Source organism: Eubalaena glacialis, chromosome 5 (assembly GCF_028564815.1).
Source record: "Eubalaena glacialis isolate mEubGla1 chromosome 5, mEubGla1.1.hap2.+ XY, whole genome shotgun sequence".
Classification (NCBI taxonomy): Eukaryota; Metazoa; Chordata; class Mammalia; order Artiodactyla; family Balaenidae; genus Eubalaena; species Eubalaena glacialis.
Genome location: NC_083720.1, coordinates 54,036,215 through 54,060,164, shown reverse-complemented (window position 1 = coordinate 54,060,164; position 23,950 = coordinate 54,036,215). Strand labels below are relative to the sequence as shown.

Here is a 23,950-nt window from a genome sequence, read left to right as displayed (position 1 = left end):
GATGCTCCTTGTCTTTCATTTCTCTCTGACTCCCCTCCACATTCACACATACACACCAGCTACTTAAAAAAGAAAAAGGCTTTCAGAAGACAGTAAGAAATACTTAATGTAATCCCTGTTCTAGTCTCATGATTACTGATACAGAGAAGTGTACCGGAGCAAATGTTTAAACCCATTAAAATTAAATAATGCATTGCCTGTGTCTCTGTATTGCCTAGCACACGGGGGTCTCTCAAAAAGGTTGCCCACACTTTTGTAGTTCAAGTCCTGGGGTAGCAATCCCTTCGTAAATGCCCAGCATCCCCTGTGCATTCATTTATCTCCTAGAAAATAAGTCCCTAGCAATTGTCACTTAAACCTGATTAGGATAGGGAGATGAAAGGAAACCAGGATTTTAATAGGCTGGTGAGCTTAAATGTGATTCTATCGAACACACAAAATCATTAGCAGATGTGAATGTGACTGATGGAATATTGCATCAAGAGCTGTTAAGAAAAGGGCTCGCTTGGCAGTGTTCATTTCTGGGAAAGCCGTTTAAACTCCTCTTTCCCCACACCTCTCCTCCTCAGTTACCCAATTCAGTACTTGATTTGTTTTCCCTCTAAGATATAGATACAGGCAGAATCATTCATTCTACCCAGCTTCTACTGTGTCCCTGTGCTGTACCCGGAACTGTGTCAACCACTGGAGACATAGTGATGAGGATGCCATGGTCCTGCCTTAAAGGGACTCGTGGTGGAATGCACGGCCACACAAGGTAAGGGCTGTAACACAGAGCGAGGAGATGTGGGTGCCGACTGAGAAGGAAGGGTGCTGTTGACTTGGGCTCGCTGGGAAAGCATTACAGACAACGCGTTTCAGAAGAGCTTTTAGAGCTGAGGAGTTCACCAGGACATAAGGGGTCTTGTACATGGGAAAAAGAGTAGAGATTTGAAAGAGAGAAAGTGCTTAGTGTTTTCACAGAATGGCAAGCCCAACACTAAGGTTAAAACGAAAATGATTTGTTGGGTTTTGTATCAGGAAGGTTTTTCCACAAGTAACAGAAAGTCAAACCACCAGTAGCTTGAGCCATGAAGACAATTATTGTTTACTTCACAAAAATCTATGGGTTCTGGATGGTTCCAGGGGTCATTCCATGGCTTGGTTACATCATCAGATACTCTGGCTCTGACCATTCTTCTCTTCTCCCATCCTCAGAGCACTGGCCTTCCGCCGTGGTGCTTGTCACCCCACGATGGTGGCTGCCACAGTAGCAAACATCACATCCTCATCCGGTGTCCCAAGAAGGAAAGAAGAGGCAGGAGCCAAAAGGATTCTTTTATCAGAAAATAAAAGCTTTCCAGAACCAAGCCCCCCAGCTCACTTCGTCTTAGCTCTGAAAATAGGTTATGTGCCCAATCCCATACATAAGGGAGAATCTGAGGATTTAGGAAAAAGTCTCTGGTAAAGGAAAATGGAATGGCCATGCCAGGATTAGATCAATCCTGATTCATCTCTGAGGAAGGACAAGTGGTCGGGTCAGTAACTAACAAGGCTACACCTTTATATTATTAATGCTTGAGACACAAAAAAAAACAGCGTAAAGAATAACAACTCATCACCCAGCTTTAAAAAATAACTCATTGTCAGGGCTTCCCTGGTGGCGCAGTGGTTGAGAATCTGCCTGCCAATGCAGGGGACATGGGTTCGAGCCCTGGTCTGGGAAGATCCCACATGCCGCGGAGCAACTAGGCCCATGAGCCACAACTACTGAGCCTGCACGTCTAGAGCCTGTGCTCTGCAACAAGAGAGGCGGCAATAGTGAGAGGTCCGCGCACCGCGACGAAGAGTGGACCCCGCTCGCCGCAACTAGAGAAAGCCCTCGCACAGAAACGAAGACCCAACACAGCCAAAAATAAATAAATAAATAAATAAATTTTAAAAAAATAAATAAATAACTCATTGTCAACATACAGTGTCTTCCAAGGTTCCTTCTCTTTCTTCTTTCTACCCAGGATGAAACTGTCCAGATTTTGGAGGTTTTTCATTTATTTGCATTTCTTTTTTCCTTTCCATATATATTTCTCCCTGTTCAATTAAAAAAATTGTTGTCTGTATTGAACTTTCTTGTAGATATCATACTGCAAAAATTCATTTGCAAATTGCTTTCTTTTGATCAATATTATGTTTGTGGAATTAATCCATATTGATTCATGTAGCTCTAGTTCATTTCTTTTCACTGCTATGTGAATTCCATTATAGATATGACAATTTATTTCTCCTCTGGATGGATGCTGGGAAGTTGCCAATATTTTACTATTATAAACAATACTTCTATGATTGTTATTTTTCATGTCTCCTAACATATATGTGTATGTGTGCATACATAGGTATACATGTGTATATGTGCATGTACATGCCTGCATATATGTGTGTATGTATATATGTATACATATGTGTGTATGCATGTATGTGTGTATATATTAATTCATCGAGGATATATATCTAGCCGTATATTTCTGAGCAATAGTGTATACGTATCTTCAACTTTACTGTTGCCAATTTGCAACAGCAGTAGATAAGAGGTCCCATCACTCCACACCCTAACAAAACTTGGTCCTGTCAGACTTTTCATTTTTGCCAATCTGATGGTGTGAAACAGCACCTAATTTTAGTTTTAATTTGCATCTCCCTTATTAATAATTAAGTTAAGCATCTTTTCATGTGTTTATTAGCAACTGATGTTTCCACTTTAGTAAATTATATCTTAACTCTTTTGCTTGTTTTTACTAATCTGTTTGTCTTTTTCTCTTTGATATAGAGAAGTTCTTTATGTATTCTGGCTATTAATTCTTTATTTCTTCCTAACTTTTTAAAGGTATCTTTTGATGGACAAAAAAATTTTTTGTTTTAATGCAAATTGAATTTTTCAATTTTTGCTATGGTTTGTGAGTTTGGAACATTATGAAATTCTTTTTTCCATCAAGTTCATAAAGATGTTTTATTTTCTTGTAAAAGCTTTTAGACTTTTATATTTCAGTCTTTCTACAAATAGAGTTTTAACCTATACGATGCTAGGGATATTGTATTTTTCTCAATAGTAATAACCAATTGCCAATAAATAAATAATGTTGATTGAACAGTGTCATTTTTTTCATTGAGCTGCAGTGCCAGCCAGTTATGCATGGAGTGTGTCTGGGCTCTCCGTCCTTTGCCAGTGATCTACTTGCCTGTGCCAATACTACACTGTCCTCACCATAGCTTCGTGATCTGTCTCGAGAGCTGGCAGGGAGAGTCCCCCACCTTGTTCTTCCCTCTCAGAGGTGTCTGTTAGCAGAGCATGACATGTGGGGCACCCCATTCCCATCCAGCTCCCTCCAGCCCGTCTACGCAACACTGGCTTCTTGCTTGACTCCGTAACCCACTAATAGCCTCTCTTCCCTTTCAGTTTGCACATTCAGCTATGGGTGGGATGTTTTGTACTCCTTCGAACTGAAAGACTCGCTTCCCATTTGAAGCCGCATCTGAAGACAGACACCCCGTTAGCAGACTTGCATTTGGAGGACAATTCCAGTGTCTTAACTAAACACCGCCTGACCATGTTAGTGAGCACAAGGGAGGAAAAGGAAGGTCTGGTCTGCTTGACTGCTGCACACACCCCCCGGGGAAAGTGTCAGCCACACCAGAGCCAAGGAAAGCCAGTGTGCATGGGCTCCGGGAAAGCTGATGTCAGAGAAACAGCCAGAAGTGCCTGGGCTTGGAATACAGGTGTTTTAACCTGACTTCTGTTTCCTCCTCCTCTCTTCATGGCCCACCCCCAAGCCCACTTGCACTCCCTACCCACGCACACCCACCTCCTTCTTTCACCTGACAAGGTGAGAAAGAACTTTTGATTCTACCTCTTCCAGGCCTCCTGGGCTGTCCAAACTCTCAGAATCGAATTTAATATTTTTTTCTCTTTCCAGTTTCCCACCACTGATCTCTGTTCAAATCTCCTATGGAATTCCTAATTTTTGTTTATGTATTTCTAAGTGCTGTTTATGTATTTCTAAGTGCATTTATATTTGTAAGAACCTTCAAAGATGTTTTAGGGAAAGGTGAAATCTCAATATGTGTCCTATTTTACAGAGAAGGAGTTGCACCTCAGGGAGATGAAGCAATGTGTTCAAGAATTTGTGGTGTATCTGGATTAGAAGTCGTACTCCTAATGTCCATGCCAACATCCTTCTCTTCTTCAGTCTCCCCACCTCTCCCGGGGGCCTTCCGGCTCACAGAACAAAATCTCCAGTGGCCAATTGGGCTGACGAGGACTTACTTGCTAAGGGCTTTCCAGGAAACCACAATGAAGCAGAACCTGGCTTCAAGGAACTTGATACCCAGGCTGTGTGTGTGTGTGTGTGTGTGTGTGTGTGTGTGTGCTGTGTATACCCACTTTAATAAAGTGTGCATCTGAAACTCTGCAGGAATGGTGGCCCCGTCGTGCCAATTCTTTTTTAATGCCTAACCCCTCAGCACTCCCCCCTAAGGTACAGAGTTTTAAAAGCTGCTCAGGAAAAGGGGGAAAATATCTTGACACCATCTTAAAAGCTCTATTCGCTCAGCAAGAGCCATCATTTTTCTATCAGCTCAGAGACTTTGCCTAAAAAGCAGGGGCAGAGGCCCTGTCCAGAAGGCAGAAGAAGGAATTTCAGCAAATTGTGAGTTTCTTAGCACAGGTGAGGATGGGCCCAAGGACTGGCTCAAGGAACTTGGAAGCCACAGGAAGACTCTGCAGGAGGGCAAGAGGGTCAGGCCTGATTGGGACCAAGACCTGGGTGGGCCTTTCTCACTCACATGTGCAGATGCCCAGGAGGCCCTACTGACAGGCTCTGCCCTGGCAGCCCTCACACTTGAGCAAGCATCAGAACCACCTGGGGGAATTCCCTGGCGGTCCAGTGGTTAAGGCTCCGCACTTCCAGTGCAACTCGTTAAAGCAGATTGTGGCCCTGACCCCAGAGTCCCTGGTTCAGTGGGCTTGGGGTGGGGCCCGGCAATTTGCATTCCTAATGTGTTCCCAAGAAAGTGATGCTTCTGGAACAGGAACCACACGTGAGAACCGTGGCTCCACTCAATTCAGTTACACATGGAAAGACTCTCAAATACATCATAGGTGCCGGACGCTGTGGGGACAGTGAAATAAGGTGGTGTTTCCAAAACCCAGTTATTCAAAACAAACAAACAAACAAAAACACCCAGGAAGCTTGAAAATATACAGACTCCTAGGGTCCTCCTAGAAAATATGGAATTAGTACGTCTCTGATGGGATCAAGGAATCTGCATTTTTCAACAAGTTCCCCAGGTATTTCTTATGATCATGAAAGGTTAAGACAGACTTGACTTAAGGCCTGGTTTTCCAAAAAGCCCAGAACTTCTACCACAAGAAAGGTCTCAGAGTAACCCACTAGTGTTCCCACTTCTGTTACCTATTATCCGGCACAAATTATTCTAAAATGAACTGGCTCTTTCCCATAAAAGATCTCGAATAAAGAGCCCTGGAATAACAAGGGGGAAGATAAAAAAAGGAGTGAGACCAAGGACAGGTGAAGTTTAGCAGGCCTGGATGGAAGGCATGAGATGCTGAGAGGGGTCCGGGGGGGAATGGGGTAAATTGCAAAATGGTCACAATACTTTATAGCTCCTTCCACAGAGAGGTAGAATCTATTTCTTCTCCACTTCTTGAATCTGAGCTGGCCTGTGACCTGCTTTGATCAACAAAATGAGGTAGACTCATTCTAGAATGTGTCTAGAATGTGGCATGACACAGTCAAAAGCTACTCTAACCCTTCACAAGCCAGCAAGCCCCAGCCGCAGACCACAAATGCCTGAACAAGATGGGCTGGACCAGAACGGTCCCGCCAAGCCCAATCCAAATTCCCCACAGAATGCTGAGCCAAATGAATGGTGTTATGTTAAGGCACTAAGTTTGGGGTGGTTTGTTACCGAGCAAAAGTTAACTGAGACGAGAAGGAGACCAGGAAATGTACAGGGAACCCTAAAAATCAATTCCATCATTGGAGAGTTTTGCCTTAGGCCAGATCTAAGTATTGTGCCCCTGCTGTATGATAAGGCCACCTTCTGGCTTCCTCACTCCCCAGCCCCTCCGCTCAAAATTCAAAGCTTTTCACTGAGCAGTGAACAGGAAAATTCAGATCCTTCTAACACCTCAGCTTTGCTCACTGTCCCATTGCCCTGAACTCCGTTTAGATGGGAAACAGCTGCCATTTCACCACTTGCCTCCATTGCCATCTAAGAAGGCAAAGCAAGTCAGTCCCCTATCCACACACATCTAAGGAGCGTCCTGCCACATCTTGGGGATAACTGAACCCTGGAGAACTCTCTGTGCTCCAGGCATTCACACTGAGCTAACTCTTAGCAAACAGGTAGCTGAGAAGCAGGTAGCCAGGTGATGGATGGAAAACAGTAAACAATGGCCCAGGGGCCTGGCCATGGGCCTCCAGCCCTGCTTGTTCTCATTGGGAATCTTGGGTAAGCACTTACCTCCTTGCACTCCAGGAATTCAATGGCTGGGTATGATCACCAACAAGTTGCTAATGATCTGGAGAACAGGGGATGAAGCTCAGGTAAGAGATCTGGGTCACAGTTCGGAGAGAGCTGGCTTTGTCGGGGTGCAACCCATATGGTCCACAGGGCCCCAGGTTCAAAAAGCCCTATGCTTGGTTTAATGCTCAACTGTCACCATCTTTAGATGCTTAATAATTTTCTCTTTGAACCTGGGTTCTGTAAGTGAAGGAGGATGGGACAATGGAACATGCACATGAGCAGAGGAGATAGGCACACTATGTGTGTCTCTGTCCCTTGTTGCCACATCCCCAGACAGTGTTCATGGCTCCTCACGAGCACAGAAAGCCAGTGGCCCATGATGAGGGGACTTTAGCAAGACTCACGTCTATGACAGAGTCAGTCATAGATTGGGGGGTCACTGCCAGCCCCAAGAGGTCATGCTTTCTGTTCAAACTAGAACTTGCTCCAAATGAGGCAATGAGCTCTAAGAAACATGAACAACCAAGAAAACTGCTATGGGTTGAACTGTGTACCTGCCCCCCAAATTCATGTGGTGGAGTCCTAACCCCCCGTACCTCAGAATGTGACCTTATTGGGAAGTAGGGTCATGGCAGCTGTAATTAGTTACAATGGGGTCATACTGGTGTAGGGTGGGCTCTAATCCATTATGACTGGTATCTATATATAAAGAGGAAATTTGGATGCTGACATGTACACAGGGAGGACGGCATGTGAAGATTGGAGTTATGCTGCCGCAAGCCAAGGGACCACCAGAAGCTGGAGAGGGATCTGGAAAAGCCTTGTCTAGAGCCTTCAGAGGGAGATGGGCCTGACAACACCTTGACTCAGACTTCTCCCTCCAGAGCTATGAGACGACAAATTTCCGTTGTTTAAGCCCCTCTGTTTGTGGTACTTTGTTACAGCAGCCCTAGCAAAGTAAATCAGAACCCTGCTATATCCTCTCTTCCTCATACTACTTCCCTTTGTTAGTCAACCACAGATGCTGAAAATGATGACACAGAAGGAAAGGGAAAGAGAGGCGACTCATAATCCCTTTTCCTTTCCGTCCTTCCTGACTCATTGTCAGCCAAAGATAGAGAGTGTTGGTGGAATGTGCATGTAGCAAGAAGTGAAATTTAAAACAGCTTTAAAACAGCTGGGTTCATTTTGTGCAGCATTTCTACTGTCCCAGTAAGAAAAAATATATATATGTATGTATTTTATATATATATATATACATGCACGTACAAGCTGCAAAATATGAGTTATGTAATCTGGGGGTTTTTTGAGTTACTTCATTTGGGTGATTATATTAGTTAAATAGTCTTATGTTTACATTTAAAAGAGGCATTGCAAAATATAAAGAGGAACAGTAAAAGTGCTATTAATAATTAAATTTTTAATTTTTCTTTACTTAGAACAACACTAGAGAGCAAATGTAAAACACCATCACAAGTTGAAAAAGAGACCATAGAAGAAAGGAAAAAGTTTTATATTGTACCACCTTTAACAGCACTTTTTTCCTGCCTTTTGAACAAAAGGACCTGCATTTTCATTTTGCACTGGGCCCTGCAAATGACGTAGCTGGCCCAATTCTAGAATTAGCCAGGAACAGCAGGCAATGATATTTCTACTCAGGTGCTCTGAACTTTTGGCTTTTCCCCAACTCGAAAATCTGGATCTCTCTGATATTATTTCTTATAGCGATTTATATGCATATAGCACACACAGATTTTACATGATCATAGTGCTTGGGTGTGCAAAACCGTCACCTTTTTCATTTCTCCATAACGGATGCAAACTTAGTTCTTGAGACTCCATTTACCACTGATGGAGGAAAAAAAATTGCCAATTCAAGGAAACTCAGTGACTTTGGGGTTTGAATTCAATCAATTCAGGATACTGTCCCTGTAAACTCACACACACACACACACACACACACACACACACACACACATCTCCCCAGGGAGGGATTAAAATCTGGGAAGAAATTCCTGGCTCGTCACTAGCAGTCATCCACGCCGAGAGAGAGGTACAGTTCCCTTTGATCTTTCCCTTTCGGTCCTCACCCACCTACAGGTGTAGCTGAAATGCGGGGTGCTCTCCACCCTCCCGTCCACACAGCTCCTTCTGCATCTCTTCATGCTCACAGAGAAGCCCTTCCAGGTCCAGGAGGAGGCTGCCTGCTTTCACTGTAAAGGACAGAGTTAAGACTTTGTGACAGAGAATGAATAGCCCACAACCAAAAATACTTATTATCTGACTCTTTACAGAAAAAGTTTGCCAACCCCTGGCCTAGACACACTGGCTGTTACTTCTATTTTCTGTTATTTCAATGCAGCAGATATTCTTTTCTCCTGTAGTAAGTTTGCTGCCTCCTCAAGAAGCAAGGCTTAATTCCTCTCTACTTTGCAGAACCCCTCAAATTTACCCAGGGTTTCCATCCACCCCTCTAGGAGGACAGGGAATTTTGTCCACGTCCCCAGATGGAAATCCATCATTGTCTTAACCCTGCTGACATTCTCTCTGATCATCCTTTCCCACCAACAAGCCATCAGATCTTTATTACCTCTTTGGAAGAAAAACTGATTTTATACCACCATGCATTGGCCACATACATTAGTTATCTACTGCTGTATAACAAATGATCCCAAAACTTAACAGCTCAGCAGAACAAACATTGATGATCTCACGGTTTCCATGGGTCAGGAAACTGGACGTGACTAAAATGAGTGTCTCTGCCTCAAGGTCTCTCCTAAGATTGCAGTCAATCTGTCATTGGCCCGGTTGCAGTCATCTCAAGGCTGGACTGGGGGAGGATTTGCTTCCAAGCTCCCTCACGTGATGTGGCGGGCCTCAAAATTCCTGCTTCCAGCTCACTTACGTGGGACCCTCCACAGGCTGCCTCACGACGTGGCAGCTGGCTTCCCCCAGAGCCAGCACACCGAGAGAGAGTGAGGGACAGCTCCCAAGATGAAAGCCACTGTTCTCAAGTGACATCTCATCATTTCTGCCATATTCTATTCTATTCAATCTAATGTGCTGTATTCCATTTAAAGATGTGGCCTTAAACCTACCACATCACTCTAAGGCTTATGACAAACTATGGCTGCAAAATACCTTTGTCAAAAATAAAACCAAAAAACAAAGCTCTTGATAGCCTGGGCTATCAAGACAATTGTGTCTACCACTATCCCTCAAATTCCATTCAGATACTTGTTTGAAAGCCATTCTGAGATGCCTTAATGCTCCCCTTCATCCCACGCCTCCCCTGGAGGCAATAAATACTTTGTGACAAAAAAAGTGAGGAAAAAAAAGAAAGAAAGAAAATAGTGAAAATCAGAAAAGGGACCAGGAGGCAAAACCTTGGTTTTTATCTTCCAATTTTGTCCTACCATATTTACTTGACAAGGCATTTTGAATGTCTGAAATCCATCTGTTCAGGCAAAGAAATCAAGCAAATAAGAGGAACCAAACGAATGGGGATAGGCAGCTCAATGTGCCATAAATACTCCAAGGTCCCGAGCACATGACTATGTGAATAAACATTTAGCTCCACATAAATATAAGCAAGTCTTTCAGGAACAGATCGTTGGCAACCACCAGCTGAAGGAAATCAAAGTCGCTGTTCAAATAGAGTCCATTCTTTACCTATGTGTACTTCCTTCTCTCTGGCTGGTCCAGGCTCCTTAACCCCACATCTGCAAAAGTTTCACAGTGTCCACTGTGAGATCTCAGCCTTAACGAAGACTAAAGTTAAGTGATCTTCCAGCAATCAAGAAAATAAGAAAAATTTCTTCATTTTCCTCCTTCTAAGAGTAAGTAACAATTGTATGGAGGTTCCTTAAAAAACAAAAAATAGAGTTACCATATAATCCAGCAATCCCACTCCTGAGCATATATACAGAAAAGATGAAGCTCTAATTTGAAAAGATACACGCACCCCAATGATCACAGCGGCACTATTTACAATAGCCAAGACGTGGAAACAACCTAAGTGTCCATCAACAGATAAATGGACAAAGAAGATGTGGCATATATATATATGATGGAATGTTACTCAGCCATAAAAAGGAATGAAATAATGCCATTTGCAGCAACATGGATGGACCTAGGGATTATCATACTAAGTGAAGTAAGTCAGACAGAGAAAGACAAATATTATACAATATCACTTATACATGGAATGTAAAAAATAGTACAAATGAACTTATTTACAAAACAGAAACAGACTCACAGATATAGAAAACAAACTTATGGTAACCAAAGGGGACGTGGGGGGAGGATGAATTGGGAGTATGGGATTAACAGATGCACACTACTATATGTAAAATAGATAAACAACAAGGATTTACTGTAGAGCACAGGGAACTATATTCAATATCTTGTAATAAACTATAATGGAAAAGAAGTGAAAAAAAGTATATATATATGACCGAATCACTTTGCTGTACACCTGAAACTAACACAATACTGTAATCCTGTTTCCTGTGCACATGTTATCACTTACTTTGTTAGACACCTTACGTGCATTATCTCATTTAATTCTTATCCTCACAACAACCCTGACAAAGAAATATTGTTATCTCTTTTTTTTCGGATGAGATAAACGGCTCAGAAAAACTAACTCATTTTCCACAGGTCACACAGCTATAAAATGGGGAGTGCAGAATTCAAACCCATATCTGTCTGAGTCTGAGTGCATTCTCTTTACAGTATTACCATTCAAGGGGTAAACCCAGTACACACATCTTCCTGGAGCATCCGTTATCTACAGAGATTTAGGGAGAATATAATTTTCATATTAAAATAAATGATTACATATAGGAAAAATTAACATGCATTGTAAAGATCAAATAAATGCCATGCTTTTTGGTCTGTGGGTTTGGACCACACGTGAAGATCTCTGGGGAGATGGGTTTCCTCTTAGTTGTACTTGAAGTTTCCTCCATAAGAAAGTTCAAGAAGCCCAGCACTCACCCCTGCCTCCCTACAAGTAAGCAAACAAAAAGCTAAGCACAGCAAGACATCAGATAAAGTTTTTTGGATTTTTTTGTTTTCAATACAGTCTTGATTCCTTGTGGGACTCTCTCAACACAGCAACTACTGTACCAGTGAAAATGGATGGTTGCTTGTCTCATTCCTGTTCCGCCCCACCTTGCCTTTGAGTTCTGATACAATCCTGTTGAGATCCTTACAGGGGAATGAGATGTTTTGATTTGTTTGCTGATTTCAAAGGCAAATCCCTGGGAAATACCACAGCAATTGTGTTCTAATTCACCTGAGTCAATGTTTTGACTTATTAGAAAACAATCTTTGCAACAGGAGCAAGCCGTGCAAAAGACGTAGAGATCAGGGAGCCGAGGGGCCAAATAGAGACGCCCGGGAAGTTACTGATGTACTTCCCTTGAGATGTACTCATGTGTCTTATTTAAGAGAAAACTGAAGGGAGCAACATGGGGCCATTTGAAAGAGCACAACTCAGTAATTAGGTTCCATTCATTGAAAATTTGGACCTAGCCTGAACTAACAGACAACTGCCATTCAGAGAACGACTATGTGCCACAAATCTGTGCATGTGGACCACATCTATTCCTCACAACGACTCTTTGGGGTAAAAACTGTCATTCCCATTTTACACTTGAGTAAAATGAGGCAAAATGTCCAGGAAGGTCCCTCAGTCACTGAGGTAAAAAGGAATAACAGAGCTTCCAGGTTGGTGAACACATCCCGGTGCTGGGAGAGTGGCATGCCCAGGGAGCTCCTGGAGACACCCTCTTCCCATATACACCTCTCCCACCTGGCCATTCCTGAGTGGAATCCTTTATAATACATTAGCAAACATTTAGTTTTAAAAGGTAGCAGAGTAAAGCTTTCAACTGGAGCCTGGTTCTTCATGGCCATCAGTCACAGGCACGTGCTATACCCTAGAAATTCCCTTATAACAGTCATCACATTCTAATTTCTGATGTAATTGGAAATCTCCCCCATCAGAGGTTTCCACACCCTTGGAAGGTCTGGGGAAGCAACTGACTGAGTTCATAAACCCAGAAGTTCCAGGGCCATGGGGGTGATTCCTAGGAGCTCACCCAGAAGCTGTTACAAACTTCACACCATCATCTGCCCACACTTCTGCCCACAATTACCCAAGGATGATAGCTTCGTCTTCTCTTTCACTTTCCAAATCTCACTCAAGTGACTCTGATTGGCTGAATAGAACCCAGAACCATATGAGGACAGGAACTGTGAGGTAAGTCCCTGCTTCTTCCCCAAAGCACAGACGAAAATGGACAAAGCAGCAGCAAGGATACTGAGCTGATCACAGCCAATCCGGCCAAATGCTAAATCGTCTATGCATCACCAATTTGCAACTTCAATTTATACCCCTGGGACGATTAAAAGAGTTTTTTAATGGATGCCATTATTGTACTATAAATCTATTGCTGCATACAAACCACCCAAAACTTAGTGGTTTAAAACAACAACCATTTATCTGGCTCACAAGTCTCTGGGTCAACAAGCTGGGCTGTGTGCAGCTGGTCGCTCTCACGTGTCTGTGGTCAGCCTCCTTCCAATAAGTCGGATGGCTCTGGTTGCTGGCTGGTGGTTGTCTGGGGCCACATCTCTCTCATCCTTCAGCAGACTGGCCTGGGCTCATTCCTATGGAGACTGGCAGGGTTCCACCAGTGAGAATAGAAGCTGCAAAACCTCTTGATGCTCAGGCTCAGAACTGATACAACATCATTTCGGCCACATCCTATTGACCACAACACGTCATTAAGCCTGCCCACGCTCAAAGGTATGGAAATAGCCCCATCCACTGAAGAGAGAAACCTCAAAGTCACATTGAAATCAGGGATGCACACAGAGTGGAATGTGCAATTTTTGCAAACATCTACAGGACTTTATCCAATCATTTTGGGAGTCAGGTAAATAACGTTCAACACATTCTCATAACCCCCTTGCAGGTCACTAATGCACTAAAGTGCATTATGTGTGGTATCCTGACAAAGCCCTTTTGGTTTTGTGTGTCACGTGGGCTTGGTGTGCTGAGAATCGACCTTGGGAAACACCACTCTCCCGCTGTCCCAGCCAGAATCCAGGAAGGTATCTGTTTTCATAGTTTAGAGGATAAAATGCAATAATAGGGCAGACATTTTTGTGGGGAAGAATGTCTTGTTTTATAGTAGGGTTAATAGAGGAAATAAAGCCCCATATAGTCCCTCAACTTTCTGTTTCTAAACTGGAAAGACCACAGTGTGTGTTCCAGCAGCCTCCCTGAAGTCATTAGTGCTTCAGAGCCAGCTGAATTGCTGGATAATAATGATTCTTTGCACTTATAGAATGCGTTTCCTCTGAGGAGTACCAAGTAATTTACAATCAATTATTAATTAATCCTCAGCCCCCACGAGATGAGGATGGGTTATTATGTGTCTCTGACAGATGTGTGAAGTGGCCAGAGGGACACCAAGTGACACTAAGTTTCTGCCCAAGGTCACTGCGTTGTCAGACTCACTGGACACCGTCACAGCTCCGCCAGCCTCACCATTCATTCTGCAAGCCTCTCCCACAGAAGCACTGGAATTCCTCGGGGCTGGTTCCAGCCATTTCAGAAAAGTCTGAGTTTTTCAGATCAAATGTGAGGATTTTGCTGTTCCATTTTGTGTGTTTTGGGGGGAGGGGGAGGGTCCATTTTTTTACTGTTCTGTTTTTAGTTTTGGTGTTGATGGGCACAGTTTTAGGTCTACCACTTAGGTGTCCAGGAAGAGTTGGTTCTAAGTGCATTACTTTTGCATTTTGTTCAGACATGTCACTTACGCAGGGAGAGCGTGCATTCTCCCAACTGAAAGAGGAAGCATAACAGCTCACAGAGTGTGAAAGGAGGCCTAAGAGAGGAGGGGGGAAGCGAGCCTTGCCTCTACCAGGGCCTCGTATTTTTGCAGCAACGTGCAGTTAAGAGATAAACGCAGATTTGCTTTTCTAAACAGATTGCACTTACACCAACTCTCAGAAAACTAGAGTCCACTTCCATTAGCAGATGAACACATCCACAGAAGAAGCTACGAGCTACAGAAGAGTCTTTGGGATTACTTTCAGACATCCTTTGCAGTTTATTTTCAAACGGATCTCTTACCTGAATATGTGTTTTTCCACACATACAAACGAAACCAGCCAGAGCGGGTTTGTTTTTGTACAGGGAAGCAAGATCCAGTCACATCTAAAGAAGAACTACACTGTACGTTAAAAACTCAGAAACTGTGAGCCAAACACCCCAATGGTGAGGCCACGAAAGCCATGGCCAGCCTTCTGGCCAGCCTTCTGAGCCTTCTAAGACTAGTTGTAGTCATTGCTGGCACATGAGAATAGACAGCTTGGATGACATAAAATACCAGGGGCCACGAAGGAGTAATTAAGCATGGTGACTTCCAGGGTCAGTTCAATAGAAGAAAGCATTGTTATGTCTGGAACTTTGAGGAATACTCTTTGGACAGGATACAGTCAAAGTTAGGCCAACTGATGGAACTCCTTCCTTCCTCCCTCCCTCTCTCCCTCCTTCCTTTCTACATCAAATGTTTGTTGAGCATTTCCCTTGTTGAAAGCCCTGTTCTGGGACTCTGGAGGGATGTACCCAAAGCCAGCAGTCTCAGTAGAACATTCAATGACCTAATTTTCTTGAACTCTCTCCCACTCCCACTCCTCCCCCTTCAGGCCTGTGTGCCCTTTTGCTCTGCCTGGGTGTGAGTCCCATTCCTGGCGGATTAGGACGTAAAGCAGAACTCTGTCTGAGGAAACAATTGAATAAGGCTTCCAGGAAGACCCAAATTCTCCAGGTCTCAAAGGAAGGGGACCATGACGGTAGAGTTCCAGTTAGCAGGGTTGCCCTTTGTGGGAGAGAAGTGGTGTTACCCACGCGTCCAGGTCATGGTAGGATCACCTCAGCTGCCCGGGTCGCAATCAGAGCGGGGCACAGGACGAGGGGGCGTGCCATTGTGTCAGGCGACTGGCCTGCACTTGCAGCTGTGGGCTCCTATCAAGAGGTTCCTGCTGGACAACCCCAGCACACGTTCATACTTTCCCATTTCTCTCTTCTTTTTTGTCCCTGGGTTCTGCGGTTGATCTTGTATCTGTGTATGACAGGTGACTGTAAGTCCTTACATGTGTTTTAACTCAGTAACTGCTCATTACTGAGTGAAATTTATTATCTTCAACCCATCCTTTTCCCTACCATCTGCCCTCACCTACTAAATTCTCTTGATTATATTCCAAAGCCATGTTTGGCTGGTTCTGATCTCATCTCTACCACTGCATGGCCCTGGGTTAAAGATTTAGCTTCTGAGTCTGGTGCCTTGCATCTGATATCTGTTTTACAGGGTCACTGTGAGAAAGAAACAAAATAACTTAGGTAAAGCACTTGGCACAGAGTTGACAGCAAGTAAATGTTAATTTTTTTACTTCGCCTTCCAACCTCTTCCCCTGTGCTCCCAGGCAGTTTGCTCAGACAACTATATTTGACTTGGGGATGGGCTGCTTTGTATAAAAGTTAGTGACAACTAGCCCCTTAAACTGATGATGCATAATTTAAAGAAAAGGGAAGTAGACTCAACATTGACTAACAAAGGTAACAAAGACAGAAACAAGAGGCACAGCCTTGGGGGTGCCGAGGAAGTGGGGATAAGACAGGAATCATAACTGATCTGCATATGCACAGTCACTAGGAAGTCAGAAACCGTCATTATTTATTATCAAACTCTATAATTTATAAAAGTTGTTTTATAAAAATACTTACAAAACATTGATCAAATCAACACAACCATATTTTAGAAGGTAATCTTCCAGAAATTTACCAAGCAAGAAAGTCACTCTATATTTAAGGAGACAAAAGGAAATGACAGATGATGATAAAACAAGTTGCTACCAAAAGGGGATACAAATATGATACAAAAGAACCCAAGAGAATAAACATGTGATGTTGGTAAAGGATTTGCTTGCTTTGAGTAGATCCTTGAGTAACTGCCAACATCCATCTATGTGCAAACCAATAAAATATGTACCACATAAAGTGCAAAGTTTGGCAGACATCTGTGAAATAGCAGCTAGTGGATAATGAGTTAACACATGCTCTGGAGAAAACCCCATTTTTTTCTGACCTATTTGTAAATGAAGGATACAGAAGAAGATCCTATAAGAAGCAAAGAAAAATTCTAGCTCTTTACCAGAATAGTCTATATCACCATCAGGCACCTAAGCCACAGAAGCCCCAGAGAAGGACTAGCCAGCCCCTAAATTGTCCATCACCCCCTCCCTGGGACCAGCTGGAGTAAAACCAGAAGCAAATCTTCAAATATCCTCCAGCTTTGAGCCCTGCCCAGCACAACAATATTCCCATAATTCCATGCTCTTAGGGAAAGAAATTACATTCACCTGCATTTTATTTTGAGCCAAATACCCTTTGGGCAAATCAAAAAGAGATGAGTATTCACTGCTCCCCCCGTCCCTCAGCAATGTCTTATGGCTTAATTAAGACAGTAATGACTCTGGGGACAGAAAACATGTTCGAATTCTAAGCCAGCCCCAGCCTAGCACGTTCCCTCACCAGGCAGGAATCAGGAAAAACGGAGAGCAAGCCCAGCTGAAGGTCACCACACCAGGGGGAAGGTGACTCCTCTCCAATTTTAAAAAGAGGAAGAAAAAGCATGAGGCAGCAGCCGTTGGTCCACAGAGCTGTGTTCGTGTTTGACCAAGGAGCCAGGGCCACGCAGATTACAAATGTATGCACACAAGCAATACACTATGTAGGCAGTGGGAATCAAAATGGGATGTCCCTGTTGGTGTGATGATTGGGACACAAAGACACACACACACACTCGTCAGAAAATATTTTCTTTAAAGCAAAGTCCACAAATGAAAAACTATGATTTTTCTCAGCAAATTCAAACCTTTCTAACCTTCTGCATTAAAGACATCGTGTGACAAATCAGAGCAAGCCCACCCCGTCCCACTAAGAGGTGCGCGCCAGCTTCTGGTGAGAAGAGCTTCAAGCTTCCCAGAATGATAGACGGTGGCGTGGTTACAGCTCTAGTTATCAGGCCCAGTGTCAGCATCCACAGAAGCCCCCAAACTCCCCTCTTCATCTATCACTGACTACAACGCAGTAAGACAAACAGAACAGATTTCATTCAAATCAACTGCACAGTTGGGAGACAGTTTTCAATTTTATTCCATAACGAGGGTGGCTTTATTGCCGTAGCTACTGAAGGAATACAGAGTGGCCAGATTTCTGGTCCATAAAAAGGCCAGTGTTCGAGTCTGGAGGAATGTGAAATTGAGAAGAGGAACTCTTCTGCAGATTTATGTGTAGGTAAAGTTAAAGCGCAAATCAGGGAGACTGGACGCTTTAATACGGCTCTTCTTTAGCGATATTTATACAAGCCTTTGAACTGAGCCCAACCATTCAGAGCTGATACCGTGCAGTGTTCTCAAAAACTTACCAAATATTAAAAACCCTATTTTGCAGAAAAACAACACTTTGCATGTTGGAGAGGCAGAGTCATAGTTAAGCAAACTTCCCTTTGTTTTCCACCAAGAGAAACTCAAGCTTTTTTTCTTTTTTCACCTTCTACATTGGATGAGAGAAGATCTTTTCCTTTGTTGCAGAATCAGTAAGAAACTGGCAACCTGGAAATGTGTATTGCATTCATCCTGCACTCCCCCTACAGGATGGCAGTGTCTGAGCAGTTAGGGAGCACAGTCCTGGGGACTGGGTCGGCTATAGAAAAGGATGAAACAGGTCTTCCGGTCTCCAGAGGCTGCCAGTCTCCTGAGGCTTCTGGTCTCCAGGGGCTTCCGGTCTCACTCTGTAGGAATGAGACAGGCAACCACAGTGAACGTCTCTGTGGTCTGAGATTATCGGAGAAAGATTTCTGAAGAAGGCAGGAATTTAGCTGAGCCTTGAAGCAAAGGGAGCAGGTAGATAACGGTTTCCTATTTCCACTTCTCTGCATCTACTATTCCCTCTACCTGGAACTCACTCGTCATCTCATCTTCTCTGAAAATACTATTTTTCCTTGAAGAATCCCAAAGTCTAAAGTCAGGGCATCTTCCCACCAGCCCCACCTCTCAGCCCACCTCTTTCCTTCCTGTTCCCTCAAGTCATTTAGTCTTTGCAAATTCTGTCAGTTACGTGGTGAGCATTTTGACAGAGAGCTGGGTTGAACACAGGACTTCCAGACCTGGGGGCAAGATGAGATTGTCCCAAGGTGGAAATGCAGACCTCATGCTTCCTATAACAAGATCCCATCAGCCAAAGGCTATGGTGTTGAAAATACACGCTACGTATAAAAAGTAACTTGCCTTGAAATTTTTCTTGAAACTAGAAATGTTGTCATAAATGCTCCAGAGAAGGTGGATTTTATGTGCTCTAATTCAGATTCCGTTTACCCAGGGGTTAGAGCCACTGAAAACCTTGACAAAAAGATAGTCAGGCCGCATACCTCTCTGAGGACTCTTTCAAACTCCCTCTAACAGGGTGGATTAAGGATCTGGAGGTATTCAGAGGGAGGGAAAATTCTACTGTGGAGACAGATGTGTCCAGGAAGGCTTAGTGAAAGACATACAGTCTTAACTTAGGTCCCAAAGGACAGAAAAGGGAGAGAGAGGCGGAGAGGGGTCAGGAAGGGTGTCTGGGAGGGGCAGGAATAGCCTAAGTCAGGATGGATCAGTGGTCAGGCAGGGTAGGAGCTGTACGTGAGGAGGTGGGGCTGCTGCTCAGACTTTGCAGGGTAGGACCCAGCTCATGCTAACAAGGGTGCTCTTCCTGAAAGCAAAGGCTAGTGATGACCTTTTTTCTAGACATCTTAGTTGGGTGCCACCAAGTCTGACCCAAAAGCCAGACTCCAAGCAGGATGTGGAAAGAGGGGTATGCCAAGTAGTGGAACAAAGGTGAAATCCATCACTTGGATCTAAGGTTCAAGGCATTCAGTTCAGGGGTGAGGAGGAGTCTGGAGCCATAGAAATAAGGCAGTCTCTCTCATAACAGAGAGAGGTCACAGCGGCCTCTGCACGCTGCGTGTAGAACAAGCCTGGGAAGTCAGACGGGTTCCATCCCATGTGCCACTTCTGATGAAATCATAGTAACTGCCTGGGGGGCTGTGTTGCCAAGGACCCACACTCCTCACTGCAGCCTGCAGAACTCTCCCGGCGGCAGCCCTGTTCACCTGTCCACCTGCATTTCCTTCTTGCCTCTGCCCTCCCCTTGGCTCACTGTGAGGAAAAACGTCCCCAGAGTCACCTCTGTCCCTCAGTGGGACCAATATTGACACGATGCTGCCTGAGACATACCCACTCCTGAGGGAGCTCCTGCAGGGGCTGGAGGACCTGTCTGTCAGGGAAATGGTAACCCTTGAACACTGGATGAGAGAAGCCCTCATGGAGTTCTTCCAACTCTAACCTTTTAGGATGTAATCAACCTGATGACCAAACAGGTTGGTCCAAGGTGTAATTGACCAAGCTTTTACAAAAGGGAACTGCCAGGTCCCTGTGTCACACCCAGCTGTCAAGTGGATTAACCAGGACTAGAAAGATGGCACTTTGAAAACCCAAAGCACCAAAACCAAAGAATTAAATCAGTGAAATATTAGTGAGTTGTACTTGAAGATAAAATTAAATACTTAATATTTATCTGTTGCATACCAAAGCAAATTGCACAAAGTAACTCATAATGAAATATTTAATTAGCTGTTCTGAAATGAATTTGTTCTCAAACCATTAATCTAATTAGCACCCACAACTTCCCTTTCGCAGCACTTGCCTTGTTTATGTATGAGGCCGACACACAGCTCACATTTGTCTACTTATGTATATGTATATCTCTAAGAGCCTCCTCCGTGTAGTACAGACTATTTCCTGCTCCCTTGCCTCCCATATTTGTGGGTAACATTCATTATCCACAAAACAAAATAAAGAAATTGCTCCAAATGAGAAACATTTGATGTTTCAAAGTGCACAGAGAAGGGGCTATTTTTCCAACATGCATTGCAGATGTAGCAGCTGAATGCATGTGCACACACAAACTCTAAATGAATAGCCTGCATAATCGTGACAATTATATGTTGCAATATATTCTGTTTCTGCTAATCAACTCAGGCAGCTCCAAAGAGGCGGAAGAAAAAAAAGATTGTCGTTTCGTTCTTTTAAATATTGCAGCTTGTGGACTCTACCTCTTACTGATAAATTTGACATTATTGAAAAAATACTGAAATAAATTTAGAAACAAAAATTATTCCCACTGAAAAATTAATTAACATTTTGAAGGCAGCCGGAATGGGGAATAGCTGAGAGAATACCAGTGCAATACTGCCATCTAGAGGCAACTATGGGAAACTACAGCTTTAAAAAAAATTTTTTTTCAGATTGCTTTATTCCAGAGATGTAAAATAAGCAAAATAAAAAGGCTTGCTGGTATATCCGATAAGGATAGGAAAAGGAGACCTGGAATTCTAAAAACTAGATTCTTATTATTCTTACATGGCTTAAAGCGGAGCTCTCCAAACTTTTTTCACTTCTTTGGACCCTTGGGTGTTTGGGAGGCTGAAGAGGAGGGCAGGGCTGCTGATCTGGCAGAGAGGGCCGCGACCAGGCCTGCCAGGAAACTGAATACATGAGTGGGGTCAGGCTTAGTAATGCCTGTTCTTCCTTTTTTGTTTTTGCATTTGTTTAGGGAAATCTGAAAGTTTGTATGTGAAATCTCCGGATGTTTTAATTTGGCAACTTAAAACAAAATTTAACTGTGCAGTGAGAATGAAACATGTCTGTGGGACAACCTTGGCTCAATGGCAACCGGTTTGTGACACTTGGAATGAGAGAAAAAATATTACTGGTGAATCTTGACCCAAGGAGAAAGGAAGAGAGAACCTAGGAAGTTGTTGCCAGCTTGGAAACGTATAAAGAGGGATTGGGGGCCACACCTAGAAACTCCAGCCCAGTCACATGGGAAGACAAGAGTCTAACATAACAGTAGCCTTAGCTCTCCAACTGTAACTCATGGACTTCTGTGGAAAAGGACTTAAGGAAATGTGCACAATCTTCCAAGTGCAAACGCAGTAAGCTGTTTCCCCACCTCATCACACAGGGGAAAATCGTCCATAACGCTGAATCATTCCTGTGTTAGGCCAGTCCTTTCTCCGAACCCTGGTTACAGCTGAGAAAGCTCCCCCCAAGAATTGTGACCCAGGAAATGGGAGACACCATGGGAAAGAAAGGAAGGAGAAGAAAGCTTACCAAAGAAATGCCAAAGGCAGACAGAAACTGCCAAAGAAGAAAAACATGGGGCTTTCGTTTTGATATTGTTTTCAATCATTGCAATGAACAAGTTAAAAGTCATAACTAACTATGGACACAGTAGCAAATAACTCAAAGAGAGTAAAACAAAAATGGTATACAAAGTGATGCCAAGCCCTGCATATGTCTCTATGGAGCAAATAAACGTTGGCAGGTAGAGAGTGAAACATCAGGCAAGCTGGGATGTTGCAATTGATTTGCACTCTTCAGTTACCCTGTACTGAGGTGCTCTGTGTGCTCTGTGTTTTCCCTCTGGATAAAATAATCGCAGGTTTATACTGTCACAGAACAAAGAGAATCATGATGTATGTTTCATAATTTATTAATATTTAGCTGATTCCACACACTTTTGCTAAACAGAGGAGTGAAGGCAGGACACTTCAGAAGTGTGTTCACAAGAACCCAGGAGGAAGCAGGGAGGCCAGGGGCACAGTGGTCAGTGTGGGTGAAGGTGGTGCATCTCCTCTCCAACTTTCCCTTCTCTCTCTTTACTGATTTTTTTTTTTTTTTGGTCTTCTTGTTGCATCAATTTATGAAAACAAGGTGTTAAAATCTCCAATTATAACTGTGGATTTGTTCTGTGAGTTTTTCCTTCATGTATTTTAAAGCTGTATCATGTGCATCCCCTACATATTTAGGATTTCTGTGCCTTCCTGGTGAATTAAAATATCATTATGAAATGTCTCTATATGTAACAATAATCTCTGTCTGGAAGTCTGCTTTGTGTGAAATTGATACAAGCACAGCAGCTTTTTTGTGCTTACTATTCCATGGTATAGCATTTCCCCTCCTTTTTTCACATTCTAACTACATGTATACTTATGCTTAAATTGCTTCATTTATAGGTAGCATCTTGTAGGGTCTGCATTTTTATGCAAGCAGTCTCTGCCTCTTAAATGAAGAGTTTAGTCAATTCATTTTAAGTAATTAATATGATTGGGTTTAATTCTACTACCTTGCTATGTGCTTTCTATTTTTTCAATCTTTCTTGTTTGTTCTTATTGTTCCTCTATTTCTCCTGGCTTATTCTCTTTTGAATTAATCAGACTTCAGTTGTAGAATTTCCATTTGGTTCTTTTTTAGAGTACCCAGTCTCCACTGAGGTCTCCCATCTGCTTATTGTGTCCATCTTTTTTTTTTTTTTTTTTTAAAGTCTTTGAACATTTTTATAATGGCAGTTTTAAAGTCCTAGTCTGCTAAGTACAATATTTGGGTCCCATCAAAGTCTATTTCCATTGACCGGTGTTTGTTCCCTTGATCATAGGTAACACAAGTCTAATTGCTCACATGTCTAACAACATTTTATTATATGTTGGACATTGTGGGTGATGTTTAAGGAGTCTGGATTATGTTATTTTCTCTAAGGAAGGTTAGTTTTGTTCTGCAAAGGAGCTAATTATTGGCAAATTTCCTTACTCTGGCTTGATTTTATTCTTGTTAGGGTGGTTCTGTTTCATATTTATTCTTAGTCCCAGGACATGGCTTTTACATCTATTGCAGGGGTTGGCAAATGTTGTCTGTAAAAGCCAGGTAGTAAACATTTTAGCTTTGTGAGCAGTATATGGTCTCTATCTTCTTTTCCTTCTTCTCCTTCTTTTCCTCCTCTTCTTCCAGCTCCTGCTGTTGCTGCGCTGCTGCTTTTGAACAATACTTTTTAAAAATGTAATAATCATTCTTAGCTCACGGGCCACACAGAAACATGCCACAAGTGAGATTTGGCCATCGTTTCCTGACCCCTGCTCTACAGCATGGTCCGTAATCCTAGCATGTAGTCTTTATGAGTTCTCAGCTGAACCCCTGCAGTGTTTATTGAAGACATTCCATTCGGGATTGGCCAAACTTCAATGTACACCAGCTAGCTCATGGCAGTCACTCTCTCCTAAGCCTCATGAAGCCTCACCCTGTGGAGGTACAGCCAAGCTCTCGGGTAAAGACCCAGAAGAAACCTCTATGCTCCACACCACACTGAGGTCCAAAAGGTGCTAAATGGAAAGAGCTGTGCAGGGGAAGAAGCAGTTCTGTCTTGCCTGGGTTAATTTTCTCTCTGAGGCTGTACATTTTAGGAATAGCCTAA

General features: G+C 43.2%; 1 long non-coding RNA gene across 1 annotated transcript in view; it reads right to left on the bottom strand.

The window, feature by feature from the left end:
* Positions 1-23,950, bottom strand: part of LOC133092074 (uncharacterized) — a 55,051-nt gene that overhangs the window by 18,710 nt on the left and 12,391 nt on the right. Inside the window, exon 4 of the long non-coding RNA XR_009701017.1 lies at positions 8,614-8,732. This is a non-coding gene — a long non-coding RNA (uncharacterized LOC133092074). The remainder of the gene's footprint in view (positions 1-8,613; positions 8,733-23,950) is intronic.